This window comes from Gossypium raimondii, chromosome 12 (genome assembly GCF_025698545.1).
Source record: "Gossypium raimondii isolate GPD5lz chromosome 12, ASM2569854v1, whole genome shotgun sequence".
Lineage (NCBI taxonomy): Eukaryota > Viridiplantae > Streptophyta > Magnoliopsida > Malvales > Malvaceae > Gossypium > Gossypium raimondii.
Window position 1 is genome coordinate 20,240,806 of NC_068576.1, and position 27,017 is coordinate 20,267,822.

Here is a 27,017-nt window from a genome sequence, read left to right on the forward strand (position 1 = left end):
GCTATACATCTTCATTATTATTATTATTTTATATCAGAGATCTCTAAAATATAAATAATGTTTAGCCACATTATCAAACTGAAAAGGGAGAAGAGAATGCCCCCAAATGAAGTCATGAATGGTTAGGTTTTGGCTGCAAACTCTTGAAGGTGATGTTGATAGTGGGGTTCCAAAAGCACAATGTTGCTCAGCAAAATCAATCAATCAAGCACAGCTAGCTGCATACATGAAGACTTGTTGTTATAGTGGAAATCCCTATGAAAAGTTAGGTACGAAATTAAATTTATTTTATTTTATATCGCGTTTAAAATTATCCAAATTTATGCAAACATCTTTTCCTTTTTCTTTTCTTCATGTTCCTTCAATTTTCATGGCATAGACAAGTGGATTAGCTAAATCAAGGCTTTTGGTTCACCTAAAATTTTACTCAAAAACCACTCAAATTGGCTTCACATGTCAGCCTGGAGGATACACTAATATCTTATAGTGACCATTAGGTTGATGGTTAGATTAATACAAACAATTTTGATGTAAGGGTAAAGCTTTTCAAGTGGTCACCCAATCATTGTCATCTTCTGCAGCTTTTGATCAAATGCTTGTTTATTATATTAATATGCTGTTGCAGGCAAAATGAATCATCATCGTTTCAAGTTGCATTGTCCACGTTCCATCGTCGGTTGGTTGGTTCAATTAAGTAATTATTAATTATAAGAATGATACATACTTGATTTTGGTATTAATGTGATAGATAAATAAAATTATATTTCTAAGAAATTGTATTTTTAAAGTTAATAATAAAGTTTGTTCGGAATAAGTAAAAGTGTTATTTCACTTACTTCAAGTTTGGTCGGGAGGAATAGAATAAGGTTGTAATGAAATAGAATTGTAATGTAATAGAAATCTAATCAGTATTTCAGTTGTTTGGTTGAATGGAATGGAATAGAAGAGAGTTGTAATAATATTCTTTTGTTTGGTTGAATGAAAGAGATATTGTAATAACATAAGGAAAAAGACTTGAATAACCAAAGTACCCTTAGCAAATTTTTGTAGTAGATGATTATTGTTATTGTTATTAAGTTTTAATAAGATTATTATTATATATAATTTAATAAAATAATAACAAATAATTTAATAATATTTTAACATAATTATTATTAAATACAATATAATAAAATAATATATAATTTAATAAAATTCTTAATATAATTATTATTAAAATATGAATTAATAAAATCATAATATATAATATTATAAAATAATATATAACCTACTTTATTATTTTTAAACTGCAATGCATATTAAATGTGCTAAAATATCATTTTTATAAACATATCATTTATATTTTTATATAGTTAAATTAAAACACTTGTTCCCTTGTCAAATAACTGTAAGGAAAGTCACTCCAAGCCAATGTGCTATACTATAAACAAGCATCAAAAGAGCACATAAAATATATATTTCAAAGTTTCATCTCATATTGGATTATCCTCCATGTTCATGCAAGCATTGCAAACGACACACACATCTACATACATAGTTCATTGTAAATACCATTCAATTTGATAGTACTAAAGAGACATCACACAATTCATTGTTGTAGAAGAGGAGGATTAGATACTTTTGCCAACGATAATCACCATCAATTTAAACAAATAAACCTTCAATGATCAAATATGAGAAGCAAAGAAAAATAACTAATTTGTTATTTTGATTGTATCTTTTCTGCATTTTGGCTACAACCATTCTTACAAGTCTCAAAACTCCAATTATCAAAGCCAACTTCATCTATACACCACATAACAATATACATTCAATTCCTAATCACTTTCATAAAGAAATCAAATAATATCAAACATCTGAACCTAATCAATAAAAATGAATTTATATGGGGGTGATTATCTTATATTTTGTTCTTTTTGTGAAGTGCAACCCTTAATCCCTATAGTCCTTGGTATGCATTTTCATGTTGGTTTGATTCACAAATTGAACTTGTGTAAACAAACTCTTATTTCAAGTATATACTACAAATCTCATCTAAACAGTTCTATCCTCTAAATCTAACAAGAACATAAGATATGTCATCTTTACTCTCTCTTTTAACTGCTTTCGCAATTAGTTGTTTCAAAGCCTTCTGTGGGTCTTTAAATTTTTTTGCAATATCAACAGCCTATTGATTAATCATCACTTGGATTAAGCATAAGCAAAAGGAAAAATAATAAGTCCTATAAAACTATTTCCAGCTCAACAAGGAGACATCAAAGTAAAGTGTTTTAACTTTCAAAGACCATCACTTGTAAAAATTAAAATATTTGTACTCTTATCTATGTTGGTCCATTGAATGTCAGGATCTGATCGTAGATGCGATTTAAGGCTCTTATCATCGAAAGTACATGAAACTGCCAGTTGTCCATTAACTCTAGGGACATCTCCTGATAGTATGCACAAACAACAAATTTAACAAACAACAAATTTAACAATCTCATCATTTTAGAAAATTAGAAATGCAAGGTCGTATTTTACACAAGGAATATGATGCATATAAATCAACCAAATTAGAACCAAGACCTTAATACCACTCAATAGTAGAAGCCTGAAGTTTTCAAGCATCGATTTCTTTCTTAGTATCTTTATCATGTAGGGCCAACAAACAAGAATCAAAATGATAAAACATAATGGCGATCGACAATTTTCTTTTTGGTCGGCAAGACCAAGATTCTGAATGCAATGGAACATGACATTTCAAATTTGTAGTGACTTTAACATGCCTGATGCATTTGTACTTCATAACCAACACAAAGACATACCTTAAGAGACCACTAAGTTGTTATACAACAAGGAACAAAAACATAAAACAGAGTGCAGAACTTCACAAGTGATTGATATGTGAAAAAGGAAAGACAAAACACTTTATAGTTTACTACAAGGTTAAAAAAACTAATAGAGATGATCTCTCGCTATGATTGCAAAGAGGCTAACAGCTAAATACAAGCATTAAGTATTAGAAGCTGCAAGACCACTTAAAAACACTTAGCAAATATGACCAAAAACATTCGTTGAGTTATTAACTTATATGAGTAGATGTGAACGAGCTCAAAGAATTAACTTCTAAAAATTGGAAGTAGTAGAAGACCTGACATATTTGAGACAAATCCACATCTGTTCTCAATTCTGCCTCATTCAGTGTTGGGTTCATGATTTATCATCATCTCTATTGCCTGACCCACTCTACAAAGAAAAACATGTGAATCTCCTACACTTTCCACCCATAGTTTTATTCCATTTATCAATATTGCAGTTACAATAGTGGATCCACCACGCAACCCAAAACTCTTCCTATAATAAGTGAGAAAATGTAAGCATATGATGTCCTAAAAATAATAAAAGCAAACCATTTGAAAACGATATGACACATCCCACCTCCTTTAGGATATTGGCAAACAAATGCTTCTATAGGTAGGACGGTATAGTATCTCCTAAATGACCATCGTAGATAACAAAAAGCTCTATCTCGTGCTGTTGAATTTACATGAACTTAGCCACATGATAATCCTCCATAAGATGACTAGCTTTCCTTTTTACTAGGCTGAAACCAAATTTTATTATACCCTCATGGCTTTTCCCCTTACCAGAAGTCGAATACAAATGTCTTTCTCCAAACTAAAATAAGGCCCAATTAACCTTCTAAATAGAAATCAAAGATCAATGGATTAAAAATCCTACAAAACCTTGGTTCAAAATCAAGCCTAAACACACCCGAAAAATTGGCAGAGTAAAAGAAAATGAAAACCTCGGCTATGACAACTCTACTAAGAGAAAGAAAAGGAAATCAGAAAAAGAGCAAAGAGTAAAGAAAGAGGGCAGAAAAAATGATAGAGAGGAAAATGAAAGGAACGGAGGGAGAAAATGTTTACCTGAAGAACGTTGTGATGAAGGGAATAAGTGGTATGGTCAGAGTTGAAGGAAGCAAAGGAGTGGTTGTCTGGCTGAGTAAGAGAGTTTTTGAGGTGAAAAAGGGTAAAATAGAAATAGCGCAAGCACTGAATCAGTAATCAGTGAGGAGGAGACGGTATAAAAACGACACCATTTCTATGCATAAGCCCATAATGGAATAAACCCATAATAGGGCATTCCACTGAACCAAATAACTGTTTGTGGTGGGCTCGCGGAATAGACTTGTAATGCCTATGCCATTACATTGAACCAAACAGGGTGTTAATCTCTTTTTGAAGAACAACATTTGTTTATAATAGTTGTTCAAAACATTTTTTGTTCGATAATAGCTATGTTTGGAACGACTATGTACATAACAAGATTTAGTTTAGAACTGTTGAGATCTAGTGTCCTTAGTGCAGTAATTTCATCAATATATACTTGTATTTTTCGAACAAACAGGTTTTATAAAATGTTATTGATTACATTAATATTTTTTTTGTATATTTTCCTTAACGGTTTTTACACGCAAAGAAAATATTAAAACAAATATTGACTCATTGGTTATCTAAGATTTAACTAATACTAAGCGGTATTACGTGGTTGGATCATCATACAGAAATACAACTTATATTAGTAGATAATCTAAACACTTAGCCTAAACGAAAATGAGCAAATTGATTGAAAGACTAACATGTCGTCTATCATGTCTAATTAGGAAGATACTTTGTCTTGAGCATCGGAGCAGATGACTCCCAAAAGATAGATACCTCAATATGATTGACTAGACGAACAATACATCAGATAAGACCTAAGTAGAATAGATCCTAAATTTTTTTATGGATTTATTGACTTGTGACATTGATTGTGTGGCACACCTTAATCCTGAGTGGATGATAGGCTATTTATGGGTGACTCGTATACTTTTATGTAAGTGAAAGCTTGAGTTCTAATATGTAAGAAATTGAAAGATGGTATGTTGGGTATATGACTTTTGTAGTAAGTACCATCATTCTAAAATAGTGGAATTCATAGCCCAACTAAAGGGTAAATGATATCATCTCATCGGTATTACATGATAGATGAAAGGTAAACATGGCCACGGGTCATTTGTCTTTGTGATAAATGATTTGATTACTATTCGATAGTAATTGACTTTTCATAAAAGAAGGCGTAATGGTTACCATGAGATAAAATAGGATCATATTAGGAGAACAAATTTATCCCAAAGAGATTAATGATATCCTATGAGGGAAACACACTTATGATAAGGTCATTAGACGAGCACTTATGAAGTAGCTTTCATAATGGTATATAATAAGGGAGAGCTCAGTGATGATACTTTAGTGGAATGACTTCGTGACTAAATAAGTTTTTAATTAATAGACGAAAATTCAAAACTTAATTATAAATTATTTAAGCCCTAATCATATATGTCCAATCGGTCCCTCTGTTATCTAATTGAAACCGAAAATGAATTGCATGTATAATTAGATGAATAGAAATAAATGAAAATAATGAACTAAGAGAAATAGATCGTATTTGTAATGAATGAATTTTCTTGCTACGTACAAAAATGACTTGAGAATTAATTTAAGGTTTGTTAAATTTTATTTAATTAATTATAATTAAATAATTGAGGTTAAAAGATAGAATTAAATTAATTAGTCATCATGAATTTGTTGAATAAGAAAATTATATATATTTTCTCATAGATTCTATTACGGTAAAATTGTTATGACTTTAACATAATTGAAATTGGGTTGAGAAAATTATTTAATTGAAATTTTCATTAATTTGATTAATTAAATTAATTAATTAAATATTATTTAGTTTTGAAAATAGAAAATAAATATTGAGTTACTTTAAATTATAAAGTGTTGGGTCAAAAAGTCAGGAAACACATATAATTGGACTCAATACATGAAAGACTCAAACTTGTTCCTCATGCAACATGAGGGGTGACAAACCTAATAAATATACTAGGGTGTGCAATTCATTTCCAATTTCAATGAGATAACGGATGAAAAGATTGAGCATGTATGATAAGGGCTCAAATAATTTATAATTAAGTTTCTGATTTTTGCCTATTAATTATAAACTTATTTTGTCACTAAGTCATTCCACTAAAGTATCGTGACTGAGCTCTCCTTTATTGTATACCATTATGAAAATTACTTTATAAGTGCTTGTCCAATGACCTTATCATAAGTGTTTTTCCCTCATAGGATATTTTTAAATAATATTATTTATCAAGGACTTATTCAACCAGGATTCTTGTATGACTCATTCTAAATAAAGAATACTAGTTGACCTAAAAAAACACTTCATACAATAATGAGATATTGTTATTCTACCATAAAGTAGTGGTAATTTATTTATTTAGAATAAATTTTATTTTTTGAAAATTACGATCTTTATCGGTTTTTATAGAGAGAACTTACTTTCCTACTAAAAGTAAGTAAATCGTTTTCTTTTTTGTGTTTTGGTTTGTGTTGCTCGAGCCCACACTCGACGCAATTCGTGGTATGAAGATAGTGGATAAGGTCGTTCGGTTGAAACCCAAGATCGGCTAAATCCATCTCGCACAAAGAACAAGTACTATTTGATTTAGAATTTATTGCTATAATTATCATAAATGGCTCGATTTTTGAAAAATTTTAAACCTTCCGCTGTAACAGTTAAAACTATTTCGATAACTAATTTATCCAACAAGAACAACTATTATTTAAGAGCAACTCTTATTGAGAAAAACTAAAGTTCGAAATAATGCTTGTTTGCTCAGACCAAGCCAGAATAACCCTTGTTCAAGAACAACCCTCATCTTACATTCTAAGAGATGTTCTATGAAAGTTGTTTTACAGTACCACTTCACCAAAGTATAACAAGTTAAAATATCCCCAATGTAACACCCCTCACCTGTCTCGACATACAGTGTGACTAGGAGGTGCTACTGGAGTGCTTTGCAAACCATGGTAAAATTTTATTTTAATAAAACACCATTTGGTAACATTATAAATGTTCTTTAACAAAAGTTCTCAACATTCAAGAAAGTGTAATATACAATTTTGAAATCATTTTAGGTCATTGAATACATATTAGGACCCATTTAGATCAAAAATCAAATGTTTAAGGCCTATCAACTTAAATTAGGGTCTTTTGAGTTGAGAGAAATGTGAGTTTTACTGAGATTGAAACTTTAAAACATTTTTATAAAATCATAAACCCAAGTTTAGGACAATTAAAAGAATTTAGAGACAGTTTAAATTCATTTTGAAGATGCTCGGGGGTGGTCAAAGGTGCTCTTGACCCAAAATGATTCCCGAAAAACCGAAACAACTAAAACAATGTAGTTGCTTAAGGTTGGGGGCACTTTTTGCGGTAGAAGTGCTTAGATGTACTGATACAAGTGCTCCATGCAACACATGGAGGCATTTTGCCTCACTTATGCTGATACCTCTAAGCCCAAGTTTCGAAACCACAATCTTTAGAGCCAAAAATAGACCAAAAAACACTTTAAAACAATACAAATAAACATTATCATATCATCTCAACATGAATCAAAACAATACAAATAAACATTTAAACCCACTTGGGCATAAAAACTTTGCATAAATACATTCAAACTGGAATGACGAGAATTTTTGCTAAACAAAATTTTAAAAAAAATCTAAACCATGTTATTCACATTACAATCTTTATATTCAATATGAGAATATATATTCCACTAACCTTTTACAAATTACACTTTAACATTTGAAAAACAACTTTAAAGGATTGTCTAGTGATGTGATGCTCCGTAGAAATCATAGCAACTTCTCGACAAGTCCATACCTACGCGTTTTAAACAACTAACGTGTGAGCTATAAAGCTCAATGAGTTAAAAGGAAAATCAAACTTTATCCTAAGTCTTTATTAACCTTAAGCCATTTATATGAATCATCGTTTTAAATTTATTTAAGCCACATTGTTATTATTTTAACCTTTACATGTGAGTTTGCAAGTTAAGCCTCAACTTATAGTTTGATGATTTATTAACAATTCCCATTAAGCATTTGTTCCTAGTTTTGACATTTGATTCATTTATGAATCTCACCATTTAATTTCAATTTTCATCTCTAATGATTTGCACAATTATTAACTCACCTTAATAATGTATTAAGGGTTTCAATTAGACCATAATTTTTTAGATGTTTTATTACACCACTTTCTTGAAGGCTTACTTTTCCATTCAATTTATTTACAGTTAATACTCATTAAAATAAAAATTTAGACTTTATACAATGGTTTATAAAACATTTAAAAGTAGCGCTAATAGTATCTATTCAATGATTCAGAAAAGAAAAAGCAATTTAGTTCCATAAAGGTCATAATTAAACAATAACATCTGACAGTTTATATAATGACGAAATCAGTTTAAAATCAGCCCTCAGTAAGCCTAGAAAAATAAAGACTGGATACTAGGGATGAATTATCCAGAACTACAATAACTAGGATTGCAGCGAAGCACGAGGAATAGGAGCACTTAAGTGCTTGCAATAGGAGTACTGAAGTACAAAACAAGAGTCCCCTATTAGCATGCCAATTGTATCCTAACTATTTATCTAAGCTACCAAAGTCTTGTTTCAAGATTTTCAAAATATCAGTAAACTCATTTATTAAATCAAATTACAGCTCAATATCAGTATTCATGGCGTAAACCACCATAATTTATATCAATAATTTAAATCATAGTTGTAACACCCCTAACCCGTATCCTTCACCGGAATAGGGTTACGGAGCATTACCGGAGTTTACGTTTCAAAACTATAATAAAATTAATCATTTAATAATTCAACATCAATCATAGTAAAGTCAAACAATAAAATACATATGGTTTCTTATACGAGCCCTCAAGGCCCTAAAAACACATTAGAAACAAGTCAGGATTAAATCAGAAACTCAGGGAATTTTTCAGGAAATAAGGAAAATTTTCAAAATTGCAGGGGTCACAAGGCCAAAAGACACACCCGTGTCTTAGGTTGTGTGGACATTCGAAGCAGGGACACACGGCCGTGTCCCAGCCCATGTCCGCGCCCGTGTAACTCACTAACTTGGGTCACATGACCAAACCACACGCCCATATGCCAGGCCATGTACCCATCGAAATAACCCCACACGCCCGTGTGCTAGGTCGTGTAACAGCCTAACTTGCAACCTTTAGAAAGCTATAGGGGACACACGGCCGTGTCACCTGGCTGTGTGTCACACACGGCTGAGACACACGCTCGTTTTTACGAAAATAGGCCATTTAACAAGCCATTTTTCTCACCCAACATTCTATAAACCTACAACCAAAATTTCATATAGGTACAAGCCATAACAAGGCACCAAATTCAAGCATAATCAAGCTATAAACTTAAGGTATACAAACATACAACAAATATGCCCATGGAGCACCTCAAACTCAATATTTAATCTAGTGTAAATATAGCCTCAATTTGACTAAAATGTTCAACTAAACTTAAACTAATCTTACATCAACAGCCAACCATTGAGTTCACCTATTAAACATACTAATTGGTACCAAAATTTCCATTCAACAATTAGCACCAAAGTGTACATTTATTTCATATAAAACAAGGTACCAATTCATCACATTTCCAACACATCACAAAACATTTATAGCTTCCATTTTAGACTACCATTTCATCCTTAATCATCCAAGCATCATGATCAAAGGTAACAACCACTTTAAGACTAAATATTTACATAACAAACTAAGTTCACATTAATACACAAAATCCTTAATACAAGCCAAGCATATGGCAACTTCAACAACCAAAAAGCCTATACATGCCATTATAATTGAACTTAAAAACATCCATAGGTACCGATATAGCCGATGGATAGTGTGATGGATTCCTGACTAGCTTCCAGCTCGATTGAGCTTTCGTTAATCTGTAAAGTAAGAGAAAGACAACCACGTAAGCAATGAAAGCTCAGTAAGCTCGCATAAACTTTAAACATAACATTTCATTTCAAATATGAACTTTATATGTCATGAATAAACCTATATTAATGCTCCAAGATTTACCAATCTATATAAATATCATCTAGCAAATGAATAAGTCAATTAATAACCTGAACACTTTCGATTTATAACATAATAACGTCTCATACATTGAATTACATAATCATCTCCCTTTTCTTAAAACGGGAATCCATTTTATTTACTTACTTTACATTTCATTCGCCTATTCTCAATCATTTAATTTGTATAACACACAAGACATGAGCATAAACATCAATTATAACCACAAACTAGTGCATTTAAGTATGACTCTTTTAAAATCAACTATACAATAAACCAGTTCATAAGAAATTGAATACTTCGATTCTTACCACCCTTTCATGCACCTAAGCATCTTTTCATTTGGTCAATTACCATTTCAATGTATTTCTTTAAAACTAATATAATACAATCCAACCAATAGTTCGACACAATCCTAAGTATCTCAACAACACATGTTAGTTCATTTAAACATGATTCATATGAATTTGACCTCGATAACTATTACACTTAAACATGATTCAGTTGAATTTATTATTCTTCATAACATATCATGTTTTCTATATAACACCATTTCAATAAGTTTCATACACACATGTCTTGGTTCATATTGAACATTTACCATAATCACAAGCTAGTGATTAAACACATAACTTAATAAAATCATCACAGGGTAAGATATGATACATAAATAGAGCATCACTTAAATCATACCTTTCATAATCATGAATATTCATACTTTGATCAATGGTACATCATACATTTCCAAATTTTTCGTAGTGAAGTCACTCGGAATCCTTGTCGAAGCTCGTACGAAGTGTGCTAAACGATGGTTGTAACCGTCCCTTTTCATATTCGATGGCCGAAACCATCCCTTTTCATTAATCGATGGTCGTCACCATCCCTTTTCATAGCTGATGGTTATCACCATGCCTTTTCATAATCGATAGTCGAAGCTATCCCTTTTCACATTCGATAGCCCAAGCTATCCCTTTTCATATTCGATGGTCGCCACCATCCCTTTTCATAATTGATGGTCGTCACCATCCCTTCTCATAATTGATAGCTGAAGTTATCCCTTTTCACATTCGATAGCAGAAGCTATCCCTTTTCATATTCGATAGCAGAAGCTATCTCTTTTCATTATCTGAGGTTTGTCGATACATGATATGATAATATAACATAATAACATTTAAAACAAAAATTTAAAATGCTATTTAAATATGCAAACTTACCTGGCTAAATTATAAAAATACCAAAGTTTAGGGGCATTTTGGTAATTTTAATTTTTCTCGATTTTCCACCTGATCTTGATCTAAATTAATAATTTCGTTCAATTTATCAATTTAGGCAGTAAAATAATGTATTTCGTGCATTGATCATTTTTGACATTTTTACAAAATTTCCCCTAAAGTTTTACTTTTATTCAATTTAGTCCCTACGCCCAAAACATGCAAATTAACCATTTTTTCCCAAAATTTAACTTAGTCGAATATTCATGGTATCCAAAACAGCCCATTTGTGCAACAATTTCACATTAAATCCTTATACTTTTATTAGTTTAATAATTTAGTCCCTAATCAGTAAATTCATCAAAAATCACTTAATAAAATACTTTTAAATATCATTCAACCTTCTAAATTCATCATTTTACATCTAAAATCACAAGGTTCATCAATGGCAACATTCAGAATCTTTAACAGTTTCAAAATCGAAGGTACGGGCTAGATGAACCTAGTTGCAACGATCTCAAAAACATAGAAATTAAAAAAAATAGGCCTAAAATCACATACCGTGCAAAGATAATACCGTGGACGAAAGCTTCATCACAAAAATGGATTTTTTCCTCCATTAGAATTCGGTGAAGATATGTTGCAAAAGATGACAATGGATTTTGGTTTTATTTTAATTAATTTAATTACAAAATTACCATTTTGTCCACATAAATTATCATCCAATTTCATGCTTTTAGTTGCACAAAACCGTCCACTAACCTCTTGATGGTATAATTACAATTTAAGTCCCTTTTCCCTTATTTAATTAACCATTTAATCACTCAAAATAAATAGTGATCAAATTTTACTTCATTTACAATCTAGTCTTTTTAATTAATTAACTATCGAAACGTTAAAATTTTTCAATGAAACTTTAATACCACCTTAATGATACTCCGTAAATATTTATAAAAATATTTACGGCTCAGTTTATAGAAACAAGGTCCCGATACTTCATTTTCTAAAATCACTTGACCTTAGGGTCTTACAACTTAAACATAACAAATCACTTATAAAACAAAAATCACTATATAAAAAACCTTTTCAAAGTCACAATTAACTCGTAAATATAAAATATAATATTTATGAACTTACTTGTCGGATTTGGTGGCCCCAAAACTACTGTTTCTGACACCACTAAAAAACAGGCTGTTACAATAGCATTATGCCGCTACACAAGATTTCATAGCTTTCGTTTTCATCTAAAGAAGGAGACATCTTACAATGTTTTTTTCTTAAAGTCATTTTTCATGCCAATAATCAGGATTCTAACATCGTTCGACATAGTTGAACTTTACTTGTTTGAAACCACAAATTTTCAAATATACAAATATAAATTTACAATATTATACTTGAATAATTTCAATAAAGTCAATTAAACATAAAATAAGTATTTACAAATATTTCCATAATCTTTCAGTGGATTTAGTATTTTAAGCTTGTATCAACACTTGTCAGTTTAAAGTAGGATTTTGCTGTAACACCTCAAACCCTACTTAGAAGTTTGAGCCGAATCTGGATGAGTTACACCAACGTATTAAAAACTTATTTCAGAAATCATCTAGAAAACATTCAAAACTTTACTTGATTCGTGGTGGAAAGTATTTTCGAAGTTTAACGTTGAAAAAGAAAATTCGTTTTGTCGAGTTGAGTGGTTTTGTAGTTTCGCGTTAAAAATTAACAATTACTGACAAATTTAGCAAAAACCAAGACGAACTCAGAAACACACTACAAACCCGAAAGATTAGAAGCATTTTTACATTATTACGAAACAATTCGAGGTCCCACACGTCTTTCAGTCCTAAGTCAGAGATTTACCTGAACATACAAATCTAAAACCAAAAAGTGAGCTATTAAGCCCAGTGTATAACCAACATCAATTACAATTAACAAACCGTAGCATATAAATCAATGTAACATAGAAAACTTAATAGCAAGTATAAGACCATAACGGAACAGACCAAAGTTTCACGGAGATTGCCATCATGCTAATATAACAGAACAACACAAACCCACAAGAACAGGACAAAGCAGAACATGACAGAACAAAGCAAAGCAGAACGGAACAGAGCAGAACTGAACAGAGCTACGCAGAGGATGTATGTTTATGCAGATGTGGTATTTTTCAAAACAAATCAAAATACAGATTTAGAAAACATCCTACCCAACTCCGCTACACACCAAAATAGAGCTCCCCTTAGAACTTGTCCGGCCAAATCAAGCCAACAGATAATTGTGGATAATGCCACCAGAATTTTACAGTTAAGACTGCCAAATTAGATACATGTGGTTAAGCCACTATATTGTAACCCAAGCTGCCAAAATAGAAACGTGGTTAAACTACCAGATAATACAGATAATCAAACTATCAGAAACCTCCTCATTTCACATCATCCCAACTCCCATGCAATGTGTCATGGCATGCAAATACAGAAGCAAAATGATAAGCATGTAAGTTATGCTATCGTACAATAACTAAGTCAGTAAGCATGAGAGTCCATGCGTTATAAAGCAGATTTATCAAAACTTAAAAAATAATATCAAATTTGCCATGAAGTCACATGCACGGTTACAAATCAGAATAAGTACCAATCAATTCAACATATTCGGATATCACATGTTCTTAAGCAACAGAGTCACGTAAAGGCATACTAATAAACTTAACAAAATATAGATTGTACCTGGATAATTCGCACACATCAGATAATAACACATTATGTTTCGACAGATCCTACTTACTTAGGTTCAAACATAGCAGACATACGTACAGATCACAAGTTTTTCACCATCAAATCATCAGATATCAAGTTATATAGCCTAATTCAGATCATACAGACCCTACAATAGGCCTATGTTATTTTGAACAATGTTTGTAGACCGAGGGAAAAATTTTAAATCTTGGTCCACACACTCGTGTGGTTTCACACTGCCTAGATAGTTGGCCCGTGTGCCTCCACACGGTCTAGCACACGCTCTGTGTCCCACACAGCCTGACACACGTCCGTATCACCTGCCATTGTAGTCTTAATCCGTAATTAGTGAGTTACACGGCCTGGACATACGCCCATGTCATTGGCCCATGTGATCCCTACATAACACATAACTACACACGACCTGGGCATACACCCGTGTGCCTAACCGAGTGCCTCTAATTTTCATGAATAGTGAGTTACACAACCTGACATACGGTTGTGTGGCTCACATGACCTACCACACGGCCTGACACACGGCTATGTGGGGTCAACAGTAAGTTTTTCGACGATTAAATTCGAAACAAAATTTGGGTTATTAGTACTCACGTGATACAGTTTTGACGTGGCAGTAACAGAGATGATTACCAGGCCTAAAACAACGTTACAGTAACCAAATCAGACAATCAAACCGGAACAGATTGCTTGAATAACATCCAAACCGAATCTATGTCAAAGAACTTTCGGCACAACACTCCAAATCGAAACTTACCGACAATGAATAGCGGACACGCGATTCCTACATCACTAAAGGAACGCTAGACGTTGCTCGAACCTCTCCTGATTCAAACAACCAATTAACAAACTCCCAAGGAAGAATTGTCTTTTGCTACGGAACTCAAAAACCGACAAAAAACCACATACTAACAACGTAATCAATTGAATCTTATCGACATTAAGAATGGAACCACGAGAGAAAGTCGAGCCCCGCACGTAATCTAATTCACGCCTAATAGCAAAAACAAAGGTAATTCGGAAGCAAAGCAAAACGAAAAAGAAAAATAAACAAAAGGAAGGGAGAATGTTTTCTTTTTGTCCCAAAAACAAAGAGGAGAGAGTTACCAACCTCTTAATTAACTAAATAAATTAAAAAGGAAACTAAACTGATTTACAGATTAGTATAAAAATATTCTCATTATGCACGCAGAGATTCAAACATAGGACCAAGGGGTCTATAGAAGCTTAACCAGTAAACTAGCAGGCTCATTCTTGATATCAGTTGACTGAATTTAACTAATAACCTACATGTCCAAAGATAGGGATTTAGACAAAATTAGCAACATTTTAAAAGATGGGATTCGAACCCAGAACCTTATATACATAACCAGAACACTTAACCACTGGAACAAATTAATTTACTTATCAAAATTTTTCAAAATCTAAACTTAGAATCGAGAGATTTCCACTCTTGGTCTCAAAACTCAATTTCTTCTAACTTAGTTTTTAGGATGTTACATTTGCACTTTGACATGTTTTTTTTGCCAAAATCACCTTTTCTAATCTTTCTGCAATAGTGACATGATTCATATATGTCCACATATACTTCCATGGCACCCCAAAATTCTTACGTCATAATTTCAATTCACAAGCACTTCATGGCTATATAATAGTACCTTCACATTTTAATTTATTATTTCATATCTTAATGCCATGGAATTTCACACCAATATTAGCACCATTAAACACTTATTTATAATATTAATTACATAAACACTAAGCTTACTGACTTTGGAGAAAGATCAGTATCCATGATACTTAAATTGATGGATGCTTCTTAACACTTAATCAAGCTTCCATAAACACCAATTTAGAAGTAGTTAAGTTTGGAACTCCATGAATCAACATTTCCCTAATTCTATACAACCAAAAATACATAATAAATTAATATAAAATCATTCTAAGTATTCTTATGACAAATCTTAGTATAAATCAAATTAATGGAGGTGTAGGAAACTGTTTTTACCGTTGTTGAAGCTTTCTCACTCTAGCTTCATCTTCTCTCACTAAAGCTCTATAATCCTAAACTAAAATTGGTGAAATTGTTAATGGTAATGAGTTTAGGAGGTGATTTCCATAGAGATAATAACAAAATCTTAAGGTGGGTAATAGAAATCTTGAAAGAAAATGGAGAAATAATCAAGGAAAGTAAAGAGATAAAAAAATGACAACCATGATTGCTACAACTAGTTGGGTAGGGAGAAAATGATGATTGATGAGTTCTTTCCCATCTAAAATTATCAACAATTAGGCCCAAGGCCCAAGTCCACATTCTTATGTCTATTTTTTTTATCAAATTAAGGCCTAATTCTTTAATACGAGGTTCCAACAATACAAAATGATTCCTGATATCAAATATCATATTTAAAATTTATTTTCATCCTAAACATCTCGAGAATTGATCAAATTATTCTTTTTATGGTAAAATTATCATTTTCCTTTGTGTGATTTCTTCTCAAAATTGATACTTAAACCAAATCAAGTTCATAATTTATCATATATCTTTATCATAACTTTATGAGTAATGAAAATTACAATTTGGTTTTTAAGATAAAAATAGGAATTACAATTTAGTCCTTATACTATCAAAATTTTCCAATTTAGTCCCAAAAGTAAATTCCATCTCACCACATAACTTTCCAACCCATTCCATTTCAATTACTCCATCACAATTCATGTTTTCTATTTTTGTTTAATTTTGCAAATTAGTCCTCATACTCTTTAAAATTTACGATTTGGTCATTTTTATCATATTTCCATTGTTGCAACTCTTTTTACATATTTCCTTCTCTAATATCAAATTTCTATCATAAAATTCCTTATTTGCGTCATTCTATAAGTTTCCTCATAATTTGTCGATATTTGAGCTTAAAATTGTGCCAAGTGTCATATTGGAATTTTCAAGGTATTACACCCAAAATATTATAAAGTTGTTGGTTGTTTTCACTCTTAGGATGTCCTAGAGAGCTTGGTTTGGAGGAGCAAATTGGTAGTAGTTAAAAGGTTTCCTCTTAAACTTTTACTGTAACATTGAATGCTTCTCCCTTTTGTTCTTTCAGAAACATGGTGAACTTTTATTCATTATTCACCAACAAAGCCCTTTATTTATAAAATGAATATTAAAGCCTTTGTAACTTAAAATATCATTTATTACTCCTATTAAATACTTAGTTTTGTAACTCTCATTTTCTGATATCTATAAACAATAGCCCTTCACTAGTACTTTTGTCATTTTGACTTCTTAAGTTCTCTCTAACACTCTCTCTAGTTATTTCTTTGCTTAGCTTTATTGTCGGCCACATTTGTCTTTCTCCACCTTACCAGCCACCACCTGCCGCTACACTTAATGTTATCGGATCTACTCCAATATTCTTCTCTGTCTTCTTATAATGCATCTCATTCACTTGCTTGCAACGATTCTTTTCTCCAACAAAGAACTCTCTAAATTTTGACGACTTCATAGGGGAGAGTGATTGTATTAGGTGAAAAATTTTAAACACATATTTTATCGAAAAACATGGACAGACTACTAGAAATTAATGTGATCTTGATCCTACATACATCCAAGAATTGATTAAGATTCAAGCCTTTTCGGAGAGATTGCAAACCTTGGAGAAGAACAACATTAAGATGATGAAAACCATTTCCAAGCTTGTATCTTCTTCTCTTGCTCCACAAGCTTAACTTATGAATAGAGGTGGGAATACTTCTAGTGAAGCAACCCTTCTGGACAATAACAATAGCAATAGAGGCAATACACCCATTAACCTTTTTATCATTTGAAAACACCAACATTGATAATCTTCTATCATTATTACTGGAGCTACTCTCACTATTCCTGGTGTTTCTTTTGGTGTTGTTAGTGCTTCTAACATGGCTGCTTTTGAGACTACTTTTTAAGGTTATGTCACTAAAGAAAAACATCAAATGTTACTTAAGAAGAAGGATAAAAGCTTGAACTTCTTTGAGTTTAATCTCAAGCTACAATACCTAATTAGGGTAGCCATATAGCCATATCCTAAGGACTAAAGTAGTCCAAAGTTCAAGCAATTCAACGAGAAGACCTGTGATGATCGTGAGCATGTAATAAAGTTTATGGAAACATATGTAGTATTTGGGTTGGATGATGATCTATTGAGTTGTGAAGCCAAATATGTAGGACGTTCGGTGAAAGTTCTTTCAACCCAAGAGAAGGTTATTTTGATTGATTTGGGAAGAGAGATCTAAAAATCAAGAGAAGATCTTATGGAGTATATTAAGTTTTTTAGGGCAAGGGTGATGAATATTCAAGATTCTCATAATGAGAAGGAATTGGTGAAAGTATGCATCCAAAGAATGTTTAATGTGTACAAGGAATTGGTGAAAGTATGCATCCAAAGAATGTTTAATGTGTATAGGGTGCATTTGGAGAACTTACCTCTTCTAACCTTTGCTATATTAGTTAAAGCTTTTAGAAGAACCAACGATATAGTCCAAAGGAAAAGAAGAGTTAATCGCTTTGCTAGGAAAAATACTTCTACAGTCAATGCAATTCAAGAAAGAGGAAGAGAAATAAAATGCCTACCTCTACTTAATCTGCATCCTAGAAGAGATAATGTGAGAAGATGGTAGAATAATGATGTTGATTCTTCACCGTTTCTAGTTTAATTGGATAAAGTTAAGCATTTCTTCAAGAATAGACTAGAGATGGAAATATTAATTTACCTTACATTTTAAATCCACCAACAGCAGAAGAGAAATCCAACCTAAGTAATTGTGATTATCAACAAAAGATCAACTATCCACTTTCTAAATGAATAAATCTTCGTAGGATATTCCATCGAAGAACGCAAATAAGAGAAGTTATTGCGAATAATAGGGTACAAAAAAAATTCTCTTCCAGTTCACTAGAATCATCAAGGGCATGTGAATTTACTCACTTATGCTCTCACTAAGATGATCCTTCTCATTTTACCACTCAATTTGAATATGTACAAGAAAATTCCATGGCTACTTCCTCCATATTAAATTCACTCATGAAGAATCCAAACTTTAAACACTTTTTTATCAATATAGGGTTATGAAAGAATCAAAGGCAAGAATTTGCTATTGCCCTTGTTCAAATAAAAAAGGAACAATATAGAGCTATAATACGGTTGAGAGGCCTATAGGAAATATTGTAGTTAGGTATGAAAATTTTATTATTTTCACAAAGGTGTATAGCTGCATTTCTTATCCTTACCACAATAAATCGCTTTATGTAGAGAGTTCTATTAATGGATTTCCTATCAAAAGAACTTTCATTGATGATGGATCCTCTTTGAATCTTATTCTTTATTCTACTTTAAAGGCAGCAAACATGATGTGAACTTTAAAATGGTGTTAGTTCAAGACCAAACTTGCTTCCATGTGATTTATGTTGATGTGGCTTATTGTTTTCCCATGGGAATAAAATTATTACATATTCACAATATCATCCATCTTCCCTTCAGCAATGTATCTGAGGCTATTGAAAGGGGAAATGGACTCATTCTAGCTATAAAACACCATTTGAACTGAATGAACTGAATTATACAGAAGCATCTTTCTTTAAGGATCCAACAAAGCATGGATAAAAGACTATTTTTAGGTCAATAAGTGTTCTACTACCCAAATGGGAAGAAATATCTATGAAGAAGGATGAAAATAAGAAGAAGAAGAAGAAGAATTGTCTAGGGTGGAAAAGAAGACGTGACAATGCTTCTAGGAATGAAGTAAAAAGTGAGGTCAGAAAAAATATTGGAGTAGGTTCTTATACTTGTGAAGATAAGAAACTGTTTACTATTTATGATGGGATGCGAGGTCCAAAGAGACACCTTTTTTGGCTCAATTCCTTAGGAACCTTTAGATGTATAATAATTTTGTTTCTAAGAAGAGAAAAGTAAAAAAAAATACAAAATGTTGTACTTCCTCTAGAACTATAAGACCAACAAAAGCTACAAAGAGATAAGTTAAAAAAGATAAACATGATTCAATGAGATACATGAAACCACTCTTCATTAGTAAGAATCTCTCAAGTGAGAAAGATCTAGCTTCATTAACCTTTTGAAAAAGTTTCGAGGTGTATTGCTTAAGCATATGAACAAATGCTTGGACTGAAAGAAAATCTTGTCACTCATGAGCAATATATTTCTCTAGGAAGTAAACCTGTAAAACGACATGTCTGAGTGTTTTGACATAAGATTGAAAACAATATCAAAGAAGATGTTGATAAGGTTCTCAAGGTTACTTTAATAAAACCAATACATTACCCAACTTGGTTAGCCAATATAATTTTATTGAAAAAGAAGAAAGTGACAATTAAAGTTTGCATGGATTTTAGGATTTGAATAAAATATACTCTAAAGATGATTTCTCTTTTCATAAAATTTATACTTTGGTTGATGTTATTCTTGGTCATAAGATCTTTACATTCATGGATGGATTCAACGATTATAATCAAATCAATATGGCTTCAGATGATGAAAAGAAGAAAACTTTTTAAACTCCATCTGGTAACTTTTATTATATTGTCATGTCGTTTAGGTTGAAGAACTCTGGTGCAACTTATCAATGTGCCATGATAGCTATTTTTCATGACATGATGCATGATTGTACGAAGGAGGCCTACTACCTATCCTAAGTAATAGTTGAATTGCCTTTTTTTTGTCTTATATCATATATCCTGATGGCTATCTTGGGCCCTTGTCCTCTTGGCTACTTAGTATAACAATATGTCTCTCATAAGGTCCAAGACAGGTTATAAAGTGACCTTGTGAGGGCTTTTGAATGATTCTAAGATGCAAAATGCATTGTTATCAGAGAGGGATATATTCTTTTAGTACTTATGTAATTCTAGGAAATTATCCTTTGAATTTGTATTTTTATGAAAGATTGATTTCCTATCCTCTAAAGGAGGTGAGGTGTTAGATTCATATCCCTTGGGCTAATTTCCATCCTCTAAGGTTTTTATCTGCATCGTTTGAGGGATTAAGCTTTATCCATTGAATATGAGATGAAACAACAAAACCATGGAAATGGTGGTGAAGTGTGATGAAACATTTATTTATATCCCTTGCAGATTATTTTATATCCCTTGAGGGATTAATTCGTATGCTTTGAGGGATTGTGTTATATACCATGAGGGATTAATTTGTATCCCCTAGGGGATTGAGTTATATCCCTTGAAGGATTAATTTGAGTATACTCATTAAGGGATAAATTTGAAATGACGTCGCAAAGTTTGAACAAGCTAATTATTATAAAGGTGTTTGGGTCACGGGCCACAGTTCAAAGCTTGTGACCATTGCATAAAGAGCATCCCATGGAGGTCAATCTGTTAAATGGGGGCTCATTTAACCCACTTGAACTGAGCTGATTCGAAGAACAAGTGACAAAGTTGATCTACTTGAAGCCTTTATGGCCCAGTGAAGTACTTATGATAAATTAAGACTACATTGGTAAATATAAAAAGTAATCTAATGAGATTTGATTGTATAATCTTTGGGGGATTATGTAAATCTCTTAATTTTAGTTAGGCTTTGATCTCGTTCATTAATGTAAAGTTAGTTGTACTGTTGGATTTTGGGGAGCTCCACTATAAATAGAGGGTCTCCTCCTTGAGCTTTCTTTGAGTTGAAGAATATATTGAGAGTATTTAATCAAACACCTTGCGGGCATTGCTTTTTTGTGTCTATTTTGTTCTTTTGAGCTTTCTTTTGTCTCTGAGTTGCTTTCGCTTATTTTCGGTGCCTTAGAGAATTACTATTAAGAATTCTCACTTTACGAGAGTTAGACTGATTTAGGTGCATTTGAAGCAGAAAAATCACCTAAGATTACACGAATTGCAAGACTAAAGTTCTAATCCTGCTATATTTGTTGATGAATAATGCTAATGTATAAATTGCATTTGAGAAATGATTCGTTTTAAATGCTAAGCAGGAAGCACGCGAAAGGCCAGTCTTTTATATGACGTAGGTGAATCAGCACCGATTTTATTTTTTGAAGAGAGGTTACCTGTCATCTAGTGCTTGAAAAATAAAAATAAAAAAAATGAAATGATAAAAACATGACTAAATAATAGGAAAACAATCTAATAATCCATGTACATAATCAAACTATTTATAGTTAAACCATAAAATTTTATTTTTAAACAATTTTAACATATGTTTAATTAGTTAATTATTGAATAACGGTAATGAAGTTTGGTCTTAAATTTTAAATTTTAATTATATAAATTAATGATTTTAAATATTTCATTACTGGATAAAAATATTTATATTTATATATAGGTACATTATTTAATTTTAAAACTACCTTTTAAAAATAAGTAGTAATTGGTTTTTAAAAATGCTATTTAATTTTTCTTAAAACTTTTATAAAATTTGTAATCCATTGCAATTTAAATGTTAGTAAGTAGATGAGATTAAGTACATGAGATTTTTAAACATAAAAATTACAGGATGTTACATATTTTCAAAAAAATTTAAACTTAATTGAATAAATAAATGTGAATTTTATTATTTTATATTAATTAGATAATTAGTTTATAAATAAATTTAAAAATTAGATAAATAAATAAGTAGATAAATAGAAATTAAAAACGATTTATCTATTTAATTTAACCTAAATAAATTTTTATTTAATATTTAAAATATACATAAAAATTCATTTTAAATTAAAAAATCTTATCTAATGTGTCAAAATAGAATTTATCCACGTGCCATTAAATATAACTATCTCCGTAAGCACATGTCTTATTATAATATATACCATTATTTAAAAGTTTGATTGGGTTTGTGTCACCCATCAATTGGATCCCAATTCAATTATGAAATTAGAAAAATACTAATATTCTTACAAAACAATAAATATTAGTTTGAGGTTATTTTTCTTTTTAATATTTTATAGAAAATCTAAAAAATACACATAATGAGTTTTAATCTCTAAACATCATGACCACAACTATTTCAACCAAAGTCATATTTAATTTTGTATCAAATTTTCTTTGAAAAAATCACAAAATTTTTTTACCTACATCTTAGATGTGGCATAATTATATAGTAATATATACTAATATTAAATTCTTGTGCGGATTAATATTACAAGTCAACTCAATACTAAAACTTCTCAATAAAACAAAAGAGAAGATATTAAAGTCATTTAACGTGATATAACAACTTTTTTAACATTAATTTTATAATTTTAAATTTATCATACTTTTCCTTTAAAATATAATTATTTTAAAAATAATTTTTCATCTACATGTCATCAATTCTAGTTTTTGCTTTAAGTGAGTAGTTTTATAGCATTAAGGCTTTATTTATAATTGAGGTTAATTATAATTGAGGTTAAAAAGTAATTTTCAACCCAAATTTTAATTTCAAATAAAAGTTCAGTAAACATACCGTTTTCAAATCAAACCTTGATTTTAACCCAAGTAAAAATTTTAGCTTTTGATTTTAGAAAAGTGCTTTTCAATAAAACTACTTTTGTATCCCTCATTAAATTTTCTACTCTAAAATTGTCATTTTATTTTAAAAATACTTTTTGACAACAATGATAAACATTATTAAATTCTTTTAAAAGCACTTTTAAACATTATTTTCAACCTTAAATATAAACTAACCTGATTCTAAAGTTTTAAAGTAATATTGTTTGGACTTTTTGTCCATTCTCAATCAAGTTAGTGTGATTAAGTTATAACATATTCGATCAAAAGTTTTATAATAATATTTTTAAATAAATAATAAATTATACTTATATTTAAGTTTTTATTAAGTTGGTGTCGCAAGTCCATCACGTATCAACTTAATTGAAAAATTAGTAAAAACTTTATACATTGATACTTAAATTTAATTCTTTATCCGGGTTGGTGTCACAATTCAACCAAACATTAATTTAATTAAAAACTACTAAAATACCCATCTATATACAAAGTAATTTATGTTATTTTGAGGATATTTTTATCTTTTATAGAATTTTTATATAAAATCAATAGAAACTCAATTTTAACGAGATTTAAACTTGTGATAAATCAATTTTAAATATTTAGCTTTACTGTTCCAACCAATTCCTCATTGAATTTTTATATCAGATTTTTAAAAATATATTTAATACATAAATTTTATTCACCCACATTGTAAGTATACCATATAATTTAATAAGAATAACAGATTTTGAAAAATGTTTTCAACCCAAAATTATATTTAAGCAAGGCCGAGCCAACCACTGCATTGGTCCCGAGCCCAAACGTAAGATATTAAATATTTATATTTAAAAAAATATTAAGCATTGAAAAAAGTAAAAGACACAGTTGAGCTTGACGACGAGATATCTTAGATTAAAAGATTATAACAGCACGTATGCTATGCAAAAACAAGGCCTTCTCTTCTTGGCCGCTTAAACAGGCACTGCCTTTTAGCTGTTAATACCATTAATCCAGACTACTTCTTCAAACCCAACTAGATTTAGTATCTCTAGGCTAAGCTTAGTTTCTAATGTGCAGGATCCATTATATGGCAAGCACAGAGCATACTTCTAAACTCACGGGAGATTTTCTTTCAGTGATATACCATGATCAAACAGGAAGAGAATAGAGAGGCTTTTAGAAAGACATGATTTTACAGAACACACTAGTATTTTATTTTCTGAAACTCGATATATCTTAGAACTGAGATTTTCCTTCCTTATATATATAGAGGAGGAAATCTGAGCGAGAGGATTAAAGGATAAAGAGAGATGATAAGAAGGAATCTACTTTTCCATCTTAGTACAATGACTCAGCAAGCTTTTAAAAAGTAAAAGTACAATAATTTACATGAATCAGATAATAAGACAAATGACTCAGCATCCTTTAGTCAGTATCATATTTTGTGCTGATGTCAGAGGTGAGATTTAATTCTTCCACTTTTCTTTTCTTTTCCTCTCGTGCTCTGTAACATTTCAGCTCCAGCTATTCAATTCTTTGTTCCAAATCATCAAGTGGTGTCATTTCATAAACATCATTCCATTTTGATATGTCTTCAACCACATCTTTCTATGCTGGTGTGTATTGAGTTGCTTGGCTGCAGTACATTGGATACTCTTGTGACCACTCTTTTGGATCTGGTATGTTGGAATGATATTCTTTTAAAGCTTCTTTCAATTGTTCTTGATAAGGTGTCAGTGGATCTCTTTCTACATCCCATGGTGCCAATGTCTATCCTGAGGGTCATATTTCTGAAGGGATAATCTTGTTAATTTGGCATAAATACTTTTGCAAATCCTTATAGTCATAAGGGTTTAGACTCACTTCTAAGAAATGGGTTTTATGGATCCATGCACTAGGGAAAGCTCCCAGTTGTGTGGCCGGACCATTTTGCATGAAGTATTGGGGCTTATAAAAAATGATCAAGATCTATTGGACTCTTGTATTCTTGAGAAATTTAAACATGATCATATCAGCCCATTGTTCTAAAGGATAGAACCATTTGAAAAAGTTTGCCAGATTTTTCATTTCAAGACTAATTTCATCTTGTATTGCCATTGTCAGGAAGTATTGGAGATCTGGGATAAAGAACTCAATTCCTATGTGGAATAAATGAGTTAAGTACCAAAACAACCATTTTAATTCTTCAGGGAATTCCTCAAACTGGAACTTTAGTGGATGAATGAATGGGTATTCAGGATGAAGACCTAAAGGTTTTAGAAATAATCCTGCAAAATCTTGAAAAATGCTTAACTGATATGAAAGTATCATATTCATGGCTTCTTTGTGAAATCGTTTTTCTAAGATCAGACTTAGAACTTCTGGAGGATGATCAGGGTGAGAATTTGGTTGGCAGGGAATAGAAAATGGTGAGGGTGGATTTTGAGGGATTTTCTTTTTACCTTTTCCTTTGGAGGAGAATAAAGGTTGGAACATGAAGATTTCAGGTGGTCTGGTAAGGATGTCAGCAATAACATTATTCTTTCCTTTTATGTGCTTGACATTAAAGGAAAACTTTGAGAACTATTCAGCCCATTTGAGAAGTTGAGGATGAGGTACTTCTTTCTGTTTGAATTGTAACAGCTTAGGAAAAGATGACATGTCCATCTCAACAAGGAAATTATATCCTACCAAATGAAATTCAAATTTTGAAATACCTTTCTTAACAGCAAGAATTTCTTTAAAAGTAGAATGGTAATGCATCTCAGCATTTGTGAATCTTCCACTCTTGTATCCGCATAAGTGTCTTTTGCTGTCATCTTCTTCAAATAAAATGGCTCATCAGTATTTGTCACTTGAATCTTTTTGCAAAGTTCTTTCTCCTTCTGAAGGGATTTATAAAGGTGGCAAGTGTTGTAGTTGGCTTTTCAATTTTTGGACTGCTAAGGATTGTTTAATTCCCCATGGAGGGGGATCTTTCTTCAACATTTTTCTCAAAGGATTTGTAAATTTTGAGATTTTTGGAACAAAATCTATAAGGTAATTTACAATTCCTAAAAACTGTTGAACTTACTTCTTAGAAAGATCGTCATCTGGAAATTTATTCAACTCTTCCGCAATGTTGGGATGAGCTTGATATCTACCATCCTTGATAATCCTACCAAGGAATTCTATTTCTTCTTTGTTAATCTGCATTTTCCTTTCAGACAACATTATCCCTTATTGAAGGATAATTTGTTTGAATTTTTCAAGAAGATGTGCATAACTTTCTTGGTCTAGGCTGTATAAGAGGATGTCGTCTATGTAGATCAAGGCTTGGTCCATTATGGGTTGGAAAATCTTTATCATGGCCTTCTTAAACAGTGATGGAGCCGTCTTTAGACCAAAAGGCATGATTGTCCATTGAAAATGTTTGTTTGGAATGCAGAATCCTGTTTTGGGCCTATCTTCTGGATCAATTCCCAATTGCCAAAATCCAACTTTCAGATCAAACTTGGAGAATACACGGGCTTTTTCAAGGCTTGAGAAAATTGAATTTCTGTTGGGCAAAGGGAATTTATCATCTTGTAAGAAATAATTAAGAGGCTGGTAATTGATCACCAGTCTTA

At 31.4% G+C, this 27,017-nt stretch overlaps 1 pseudogene; it reads right to left on the reverse strand.

Annotated features, from left to right (window-relative positions):
- Positions 1 to 1,674: 1,674 nt before the first annotated feature.
- Positions 1,675 to 26,622, reverse strand: LOC128035465 (probable protein phosphatase 2C 10; annotated as a pseudogene).
- Positions 26,623 to 27,017: the final 395 nt, after the last annotated feature.